At 43.3% G+C, this 9,308-nt stretch overlaps 1 non-coding gene and 1 pseudogene across 1 annotated transcript; both read right to left on the bottom strand.

Moving 5' to 3' along the window:
- Positions 1 to 4,819: 4,819 nt before the first annotated feature.
- On the bottom strand, positions 4,820 to 7,092 carry LOC132361068 (RNA transcription, translation and transport factor protein-like; annotated as a pseudogene).
- LOC132355170 (U6 spliceosomal RNA) lies at positions 6,401 to 6,507 on the bottom strand. The gene has a single exon (XR_009499549.1). It is a non-coding gene; the product is annotated as a U6 spliceosomal RNA (small nuclear RNA).
- Positions 7,093 to 9,308: the final 2,216 nt, after the last annotated feature.

The following is a 9,308-nucleotide window of genomic DNA, read 5'->3' on the forward strand; positions in this document are numbered from 1 at the left end:
GGTCATTTGTCTATTGCTCTCGGCCCTTATCTGCCTTTCTGTGCTCTGCTATGTATCAGAGAGAGACAAATGATATTTTCCAGACTCCCGAGCTAGCTGGTTTCTGTTTAGGTTTTGTCAATGAAAGGCACTGGAAGATGAGAGGAAGAGAGAATTGCCTCCCTTTCTGACTCTGGTTTCTTGTGGTGTCTTTGGCATCAGTGACAGCAGTACACCTGAGCAGTACGGCGTTGGTGGTGGTGACAGTATTGGCTCTAGTGACAATGGCAGTAGTGGATCTGGGTGGTGCCTGTGGACACAGGAGCAACAACCTGTAAGTGCAGGCTCCCAGGCTCCTGCTCAGACAACTGGGCTCCAACAACCAACAGGAACCTTAGGGATACTGTGCCCCGGGCTTCAGGTAATATTTTTGCACCTCTAGCCCAGAGTGGTGATGGCTTCCTGAAGTTAATAATCTTTGAGTAATCGCCCCTCTCCTCTTCTGCTCCTCCATCTCTTCTAATACTCTTGTAGCCAGTTCCTTTATTAAATTCTTCTGTCTGAAATACCTAGAACTGGTTTGCTTTCCTTTGATTGGATCCTGATTCATACAGTACCTAGTATACTTTCTTCACTTGGTTTCCACGACACCACACAGGGTTCCCCACCCCATCCTAGTAGACACTCTTTTTCAGTCTCCCTTGCTGGCTGGTTCTCCCTCTTCAACTTGACTTTTCATATTGGAGTGCCCTAGGGCATGAGACCAGTTAATGACTTTCACGTGAATAGTTAATTTTCCAGTGATCTAAAGCTCTAACCTTATCTGAATACAGCTCCATCACCCAGGGGCATGGGAATACTTTCTTTTTATTGATGGGGAAATTTAAGATTTCTTGCCCTAGGGACTATTTTATTCATACCATCTTGAAAGGTGATTCCACATGTTGCTTCTACCTCTGAAGCTGAGGCTAATCCCAGATTATTATAGCTGAAGAGGAGTCAGAAAGGATTTGCTCACTTGTAGGACAGTCACTCAGTAAAAAATAGGATTGTCCCCAGTAAAAAACCCACAATCCCAGCTCTGGTCATCTCCTTTGCAGGTTCAGAAACTACTTTTTTGTTGCGCCCACCCTGAAATCAATCAAATTCAACAATATAGAGTATCCCAGTAAAATGCTTACACTTTTCAGTTGTTAGTAATATAAAACATAAATCACCATTTTAAATAATGAATTACTGCTGATGGGCATTAGTGGTTTTAAGATAACTAAAATATCTCAACAATATTGAATGTTACAATCTATAAACATGGTGTATAACTCTCTGTTTAATTAGGTCTTCTTTAATGTGTCTTGGCAATGTTCCGTCAGAATTTTTAGCTTTATGGTCTTGCATGTGTATTGTTAAAATTATGAAAATGAATTCTACAATTTTATATCTAACTTTTTTTTCTTAACATTACTTCCAAAGCATTCTATCATGTCCTTTCAGGGTTTTATTAACATTTGTGGGACTTCCCTGGTGGTCCAGTGGTAAAGACTCCATGCTTCCGCTGCAGGTGGCAATGGTTTGATCCCCAGTGGGGGAGCTAAGATCCTGCATGCTGCGTGGTGCGGACGAAAAACAAACAAACAAAAGTAATGGCTGCATAATCCAGGTGGCAACTTTTAAACCACTAATATTACTGGTTTTGCTTAATACATTTCCTTAGTGATAATTTCTGCACCATGTTTCATTTTATTTTTTAGTTTTTTTAGTTTTTGTTGTTGTCATCTTATTGCACCAAGTTTTATAACATCAGTTTTACTGTATTAAGCAGGTCCAGTGTTGCACTGAGCCCCTTGAGGAATACAGCCTAGAGTAATTGCAGGCTCATTTCCAAAGCCAACACTTCAAATAAAGAGATGTTTTAGTGAAAATGTCAGTTTACCTTGAATATCTTCCTAATCATGTAAGCAAGATTTTCTTGCCAACATTAGATGTATTAGTCCACAATCTCTTAGCTACTTCATTGTGGTGAAAAAAATCTTCTACATTTTGACCATATCGAACTTAAAAACTTTTGTGCATGTAAGGGCACAATCAACAAGAAAAGGCAACCTAGGGAATGGGAGAAATTATTTGCAAATCATATGTCTGATAAGGGGTTAATATCTAGAATAAATAAAGAATTCCTAAAGCAAACAAAAATAAACCCAAATACCCCAAACAAAAAATAGACAAAAGACTTGAATAAACATTTCTCCAGAGATGAATACAAGTGGCCAACAAGCATGTGAAAAGCTCAACATCACTAATCATCAGAGAAATGTAAATCAAAACCACAATGATACATCACCTCACACCCATTAGAAAGGCTATAAAAAAAAACCCCACATCTCACACCCACACCTCACACCCGTTAGAAAGGCTATAAAAAAAACCCCCACACCTCACACCCGTTAGAAAGGCTATAAAAAAAAAATAAGAAGGGTTGGTGAGGATGTGGTAAAATTGGAACCCTTGTGTACTGTTGTCAAGATTGTGCAATGGTGCGACCACTATGGAAAACAGTATGGAAGATCCTCAAAAAATTAAAAATAATACTACCATGTGGTCCAGCAATTCTATTTCTGAATATATATCCTAGAGAATTGAAAGGAGGGTCTCAAAGAGATATTTGTTCAACCATATATAGAGTAGCATTATTCACAACTGCCAAGAGGTAGGAGCAACCCAAATGTCTATCAACAGATGAATAAACAAAATATAGTATATGCATACAATGGAATATTATTTAGCCTTAAAAAGAAAAGAAATCCTGTCACACGCTACAACATGGATGAAACTTGAGGATGTTATGCTGAACGAAATAAGCCAATAATAAAAAGGTAAATACTGTATGATTCCACTTATATGAGGTATGTAAAGTAGTCTAATTCATAGAAACAGAAAGTGGAATGGTGGGTACCAGGGGCTGGTGAGCAGGGGGAAAAGGGGGGTTGTTTAATGAGTATAGAGCTTCAGATTTACAAGCTGAAAAAGTTCTGGAGATGTGTTTCACAACAATGTGAATATATTTAATACAACTGAACTGTACACTTAAAAATGGTTAAGATGGAAAATCTTATGTTAGGCTTTTTCACTACACACAAAAAAATAGTCTCCATTTTGCTATATTTCAAGGATTTTGCGGGGGAGACCTACTGATTCAATCTTTACTCAAATCTAATCTTGAACTTAAATGTCTCTATAATACTCCATATTACTAGATGGCTGTGCTGAATTCCATCACAAAGAGTATAAACCCGCAATCATTCAATCAACAAACATTCAGTGAGCTTCATTCTGGTATGTGAGGTGGGCATCTGTTACATTCTGGAGTTACAGAGCTGAGTAAACAGTTTTTGCCCAGGGACTTGCAGGCTTACCCTGTTGTGCTGTCTGATTCCGTTTGAAGCAAATCAGTACAGGCCATCCCTGACACATTCCTGGAGACCTGAATCATGTCCACTCCCTCTGCTGTGTTCAACTGCTGATAGAGTCCTGGGGACTAAATAGAACTTCATGGGTCAGTGTACCTGGATGAGACCGTCTTCAAAACCCAACCAACTTAGGACAAGACTGACTTCTTCCAGAATGCTCTGAATTTCTCCTGCCCATCAGAAGACTGGTAAGAATGATTCTTTGCAAATATGTGGCCAGCTGAACCTGACCTTCCCCACAACCCTCTGATCCTTGGTTTAGTGCTCAAAATATAAGCCTCCCCATTATATATCTTCTTTCACACCCTCGTCTACATTCTGCTCTGTGTTGCCTCTTCCTGCTGCTTTCCTCCCCTAACGCCTCCCACTGCACCCCCTGGAGCCTCATCCTATGCTAAGCAAACCCTCCCGAGGAGTGTGAGCTCTTCATGGAAATTTCCCTCTACCTCTTGGCTAACAGAAACCCAGAGCGTCTCCGAGAGATTTCTCTGCAGCTCTCTCAAAAAGATACTATGCGTTGCCCACACCTCGAACACCTGGGGTCAGAAGGTAGGTTAAAAGCCCTCCTTCCTTCCCAGTGCTACTTTCTGAACTATTTCTAGTATGGAGGTCCTTGGTCCTACAACTACCGTATAACCTGAGAACAGGGTAGTATACCCATCTCTGCCCTGCTCTCTCCCCACTTCCTGGTCATCTCCTGTCAGTCACTGAAAAGTTTTTGGAGGTGTTACCATTAAGAATGTGGGCTTTGGAGTCAGATGTTCCTGGGTTCCAGTCTCAGGTTTGCCACTTACTCACTGTGTGCTCTTGGGTAAAGCACTTAATAATATCTGAGCTTAAATTTTCTTAGATGTAAAGTGGGATAGTAATAGTAACCACTTTGGAGAATAGTTACTGGCATTCGACAGTCATTCAGCTAAAAAGTGAACAGAAGAAAATAATTATAAATTGATATATGTTCTATGAAGAGTTTGAGATAGAATGAAGGAGAACTATGATGGGAAGGGGGTTAGGGAATGAGGTGCCATTTAAGCTAAGACCTGAAGGAAGAGAAGGATGAAATGAGATAAAGCAGGTGGAAGCACTCAGTATGTGTCAGTGATGGCTGTTACTGTCAGCATTTCTCCCTGGCTCTGAGGCTTCCTGTGCGTCTTCAGTGTCCACGTACATGACCCGTTCCACACCCATCCTGTTAGTTCTCTTTTCTTTTCCCCACTTCCTAGAACTTTATTAAAGAAAAAGCAATGATGGTAAATCTCTAGACCATCATCCATTTTCTGGGGTTTCTCCTCTGAAAATGTGACATTTGATTTCCAAACATATGCCAGAGTGTACGTGGTTCCCAATTGTACTAAGCAGGGTGAGAAGCTGAAATCCTACAGTGTTCGTCCTCCAACTTTCCCCAGCCTGTGGTCTGTCTTTGGATCAGCAAGAATCGTCTGAACAGCCACTCTGGCTGCATTCATTTTTGTCTGCAGCTCTCTGAGCTCTTCTATATGCAACAGAATTTGAGTAGCTTCATGCAGAACTGCATTTCCTGTGTCCAAGCCAAGAATATGCTTGTCTAAAGCAACAGACAAGCCTTCTTTTGTTCGATTTCCTCCAGCAACTGCATCCTGTTCAGGAGCTCCTGGACCATAATGAGAAGTGCCTTAATCGTTACCAGGTAATCACTGTGACGCTGAACCCAAAGGAGGTTAGCAAAGCCTTTACCCCAGCCTTCCTAGCAGGATTATTTACATCCAAATTGATCAATGGCTCTGCATTTTTAGTTGCACTGTCTGCATGTTTTGCACCATCAGGTCCCAAGTCTTTGTATTTTTCAGTATTACCTCCGTAGTCAAGTCTAACAGCTAAACCAAGATGCCAGTCAATTGCTACTTGGCGATCTTGAAAAACAGTTCATGGCGCTGAGATACCTTTCAAAGAACTTGGGTCAGTCACTGCTGTGAACGTTTCTTAAATTATTTCTGTCTTTAATCTCATAGTGTCTGGTTTTCTGGTCTTCAAGCCAAACAATTGTTCCTAAATTCTGTTTCATCCTTGCACTGTAGTTGGCAGGATTGCAGTGGTCCCAGCTTCTGGCTGTGGTCCCCCAGGCTTCAGCCAGGAGAGGAGAGGGGAAGAGGAGTGGGTGATTCAGGCACCAGCAACGTAGTGAGAGCAGCCTGTTGGTTCTTTGACCTCCTCAACTCCAGTGACCTTCCCCTCTGTTCCACCTTAGGTAAACCCACCGTAATGGCCACAGCCTGGACCTTGCATCATCATTTCTTAAATCTGGGACCACACCCTCTCATCCTTCCACATTTTTTTAACACAGTTGCTCCCACAATACCTGTTCTTCAAATTTGTTAAAACTGCCAAGCCCCTGGCCTCTCCGTTGTCTCCCTTTCTATTCAGTTCTAAGGTTCTAAGTTCCTTTCCTGCCCAGGAAAGACCGAATGCCTTTACCACATCTTTGCCAATCACTCCTCTTTTGCCCCACTGTCCTGTTATACCTGGATGCTGTTGGTGTTTGTGCCATAATAAGGTCATGGTCTCTCTCTCAACTGGGCCTTCACTGTTGCCTGGCAATCTTTCTGTACCTTCCTGATCAGCTTTCTCTTTCATACTTTATTTTTTATTTATTATATAAATAAATAAATTTTTTTTTTAATAAATAAAATAAAATAATTTTATTTATTTATTATATAAATAAATAAATATATTTATTTTTAACATCTTTATTGGAGTATAATTGCTTTACAATGGTGTGTTAGTTTCTGCTTTATAACAAAGGGAATCAGCTATACATGTATATATATCCCCATATCTCCTCCCTCTTGCATCTCCCTCCTACCATCTTATCCCACCCTCCCTATCCCACCCTTCTAGGTGGTCACTAAGCACCGAGCTGATCTCCCTGTGCTATACGGCTGCTTCCCAAAAATGCGGAATCCTTCACGAATCTGCTTCCCCAAAATATGGAACGCTTCACAAATTTGAGTGTCATCCTTGCACAGGGGCCATGCTAATCTTCTCTGTATCATTCCAATTTTAGTATATGTGCTGCTGAAGCGAGCACCTCTTTCATACTTTAAACCTTCTTCATTCTCCTCAAATGTCTTCCCTATAGAATAGAAGGGGATATAGAATCTTTCATGTGTTACTCTCTTGTTGTCCTGCCAACCCACAGCTGTATAGCAGAGGCTGCCAGAACTCTGCCCATGTCACCTTGGGTTCCTTCATTGTCTGAGGGCACACCAGCACCCCCATGTGCCTTCACTCCCCACAGCCAGCACCTCTGTCTCTTGTCTGAGGACTGCCTTCAGGCTGCCTGAATCACTCTGCCTGCACAGAAAACCTGAGGTGGCCGGGAATTTTCATCCTCCCCACCTCCACCCACAAAGGGCAGCTCTTAACCTTTGACTGACGGGTTCGGGAGTATAAATACCTCCACAAACTTGCCCCATGACTGGGATGACTCCGAGGTGTGAGAGCTCCCCGGGGGGATGAACCCAAGTCAGGGTGCTCTTCATGGCACTTTGCTGTCATGGCATTCTTGCTTGGCCCCCTTCCCTTCCTGTTTTCTTTTTCCGCTTCCCTTCAGGTTATTCCTGAGAATGCTTCCTAATAGGTCACTGCCCAGGAATCCTCAACTCACCTGCATCTGGCTTTTCCTCCTTCTTCTCATGGAGGAAGAGATGTCTTCCCTTTAATATGTCCCCAGGTATTAGCCCTCGCTCCCCTTCCTTACCCTTCCGAGGTAGGAGGTAGATGGGCTCCTGGGCTGGAGAGCTCGTATTTGTCAAGTGGACTAAAAGTGAAGCTTTGTTTTCCCCCAGACACTCCAAGGACAAAGCTAGCGGCAGAAGCTGAGCTCTGCTGGAATAAAGAAGTAAGATGACCACTGCTGAGGTCAGGGAAACTTCCCCGACTGCACAGGAGCAGAAAGACTCCTTGGGGGTCAAAAAGGAGGGGGCGCCACCCCATAATAAGGATGGACATACCATCACAGGCCTCTGCTGTGGGATCCGTCTTAGCGAAAAGTTGAGCACCCATGTTGGGGAGGATCCTGGGCCCAGTCAGGTGTGAAAAGAGAAACAAGATGATTGGCCAAAGGTAAACCAAGACCCAGAAGGACTGCCCTATACAAGTGATTTGTTTTTTTTTTTTTTTTTTTAATTTCTATTTATTTATTTATTTATTTTTGGCTGGTGTTGGGTCTTCGTTTCTGTGCGAGGGTTTTCTCTAGTTGCGGCAAGCGGGGGCCACTCTTCATCGCGGTGCGCGGGCCTCTCACCATCGCGGCCTCTCTTGTTGCGGAGCACAGGCTCCAGACGCGCAGGCTCCAGACGCGCAGGCTCAGTAGCTGTGGCTCACGGGCCTAGTCGCTCCGCGGCATGTGGGATCTTCCCAGACCAGGGCTTGAACCCGTGTCCCCTGCATTGGCAGGCAGATTCTCAACCACTGCGCCACCAGGGAAGCCCTATACAAGTGATTTAAATCACCTCTTTCCTGCGCTCCTCCTCATTAGGAAGGACGCCCACACCCTTTCTCTCTGGGCGTGTATTTCAGCCTTGCTTCAGTCTTAAACTCTTTCTCTGTGTGCTCTCCCACTTGTTGTGCTGTGTCTCTAATAATAAACTTTGTACTCGTTTTTACAGTTTCTGCCTCCTTGAAACATTCTTGCTTTCAAACGGGGACAAGAGCCAGGGCCACTTTCCTTCCAACCTCTAGCCCCTGGTGGTCTAGTGGTTAAGATTCCTGGTTTTTATCCAGGCTACCCAGGTTCAATTCCTGGGCAGGGAAATAATATCTCTCTTTGGGACCGCTCACTGCTGTCTCGAAGTCCTAGATCAAGGTGTGGTGGTGTTGGTTCCTTCTGAGGCCTGTGAGGAGAAAAACCTGTTCCCTCCCTCTCTCCTAGCTTCTAATGGTTTGCTGTCAATCTTTGATGTTCCTTGGCTTGCTGCCTTTATCTTTACATGGCATTCTCTCTGTGTCCAAATTTCCCCTTTTTAGAGGGACACCAGTCATGTTGGATTAGGGCCAATTCTCATGATCTCTTTTTAACTTGATTACCTCTGGAAAGACCCTATCTCCAAATAAAGGCACATTCTGAGGTAATGGAGAGGAGGATATCAACATATAAATTTTGGTGAGACACAATTCAAACCATAATACCACCTCTGTGCTCCCAAGCCCAGGCAGCTCTCCCAAACTATAGATATGCATAGTCGTCATCTACCAGATTGCTCCACTTGAGTGCCCCACAGAGCTATGTTTTCTGGATTCTCAGTACTTTTTGCTCTGTTTGGGGGAATTCCCAGCCTCATCAGTCCCTTTTCCTCAGAAAGGTGTTTCCCAGTCTCTTTTGTGGTCAGGCTTAGACCTGTGAGCTATTCTCCACCAATGGGACTCGCCCATATGAAACTTTGATTCAGAATGGCACAATCTGAGGAAGGAGGCTTGGCGTGGAAACCATTTTCCTGGCAGTGGCAGACGTGAATTGCTTTCAGGGATACAGCATTTTCAAGTCGAGCTGAGCTCTTGATGCACAAGTGATAGCATTACTGGTGTAGCGGTGGTTATAATCAAATGGAGATTCTGGTCGAAATGCAGATGGCGCATTAGCACATCATGGTGGCAAGTGCAGTAGCAGAAGCAGCAGTTTCTTCATCAGGCCAAGTTTTCGGTTTTTGATCTTTTCTTGGAAGCTTAATCTTGAGCCAGTTTCTTCAGTTTCACACAGATTCTGTGGGCTATTGAGATTATTTTAAATACATTTATTTTCTCTGTAATCAGCCAGGATCAGCTTCTGTTGCTTACAATTAAGAACCCTGATGCATGTAGACTTTCATATTTTAAGGTGGTTTCTGGAAG

The sequence above is a fragment of the Balaenoptera ricei genome, chromosome 1, assembly GCF_028023285.1.
Source record: "Balaenoptera ricei isolate mBalRic1 chromosome 1, mBalRic1.hap2, whole genome shotgun sequence".
NCBI classification, from domain to species: domain Eukaryota; kingdom Metazoa; phylum Chordata; class Mammalia; order Artiodactyla; family Balaenopteridae; genus Balaenoptera; species Balaenoptera ricei.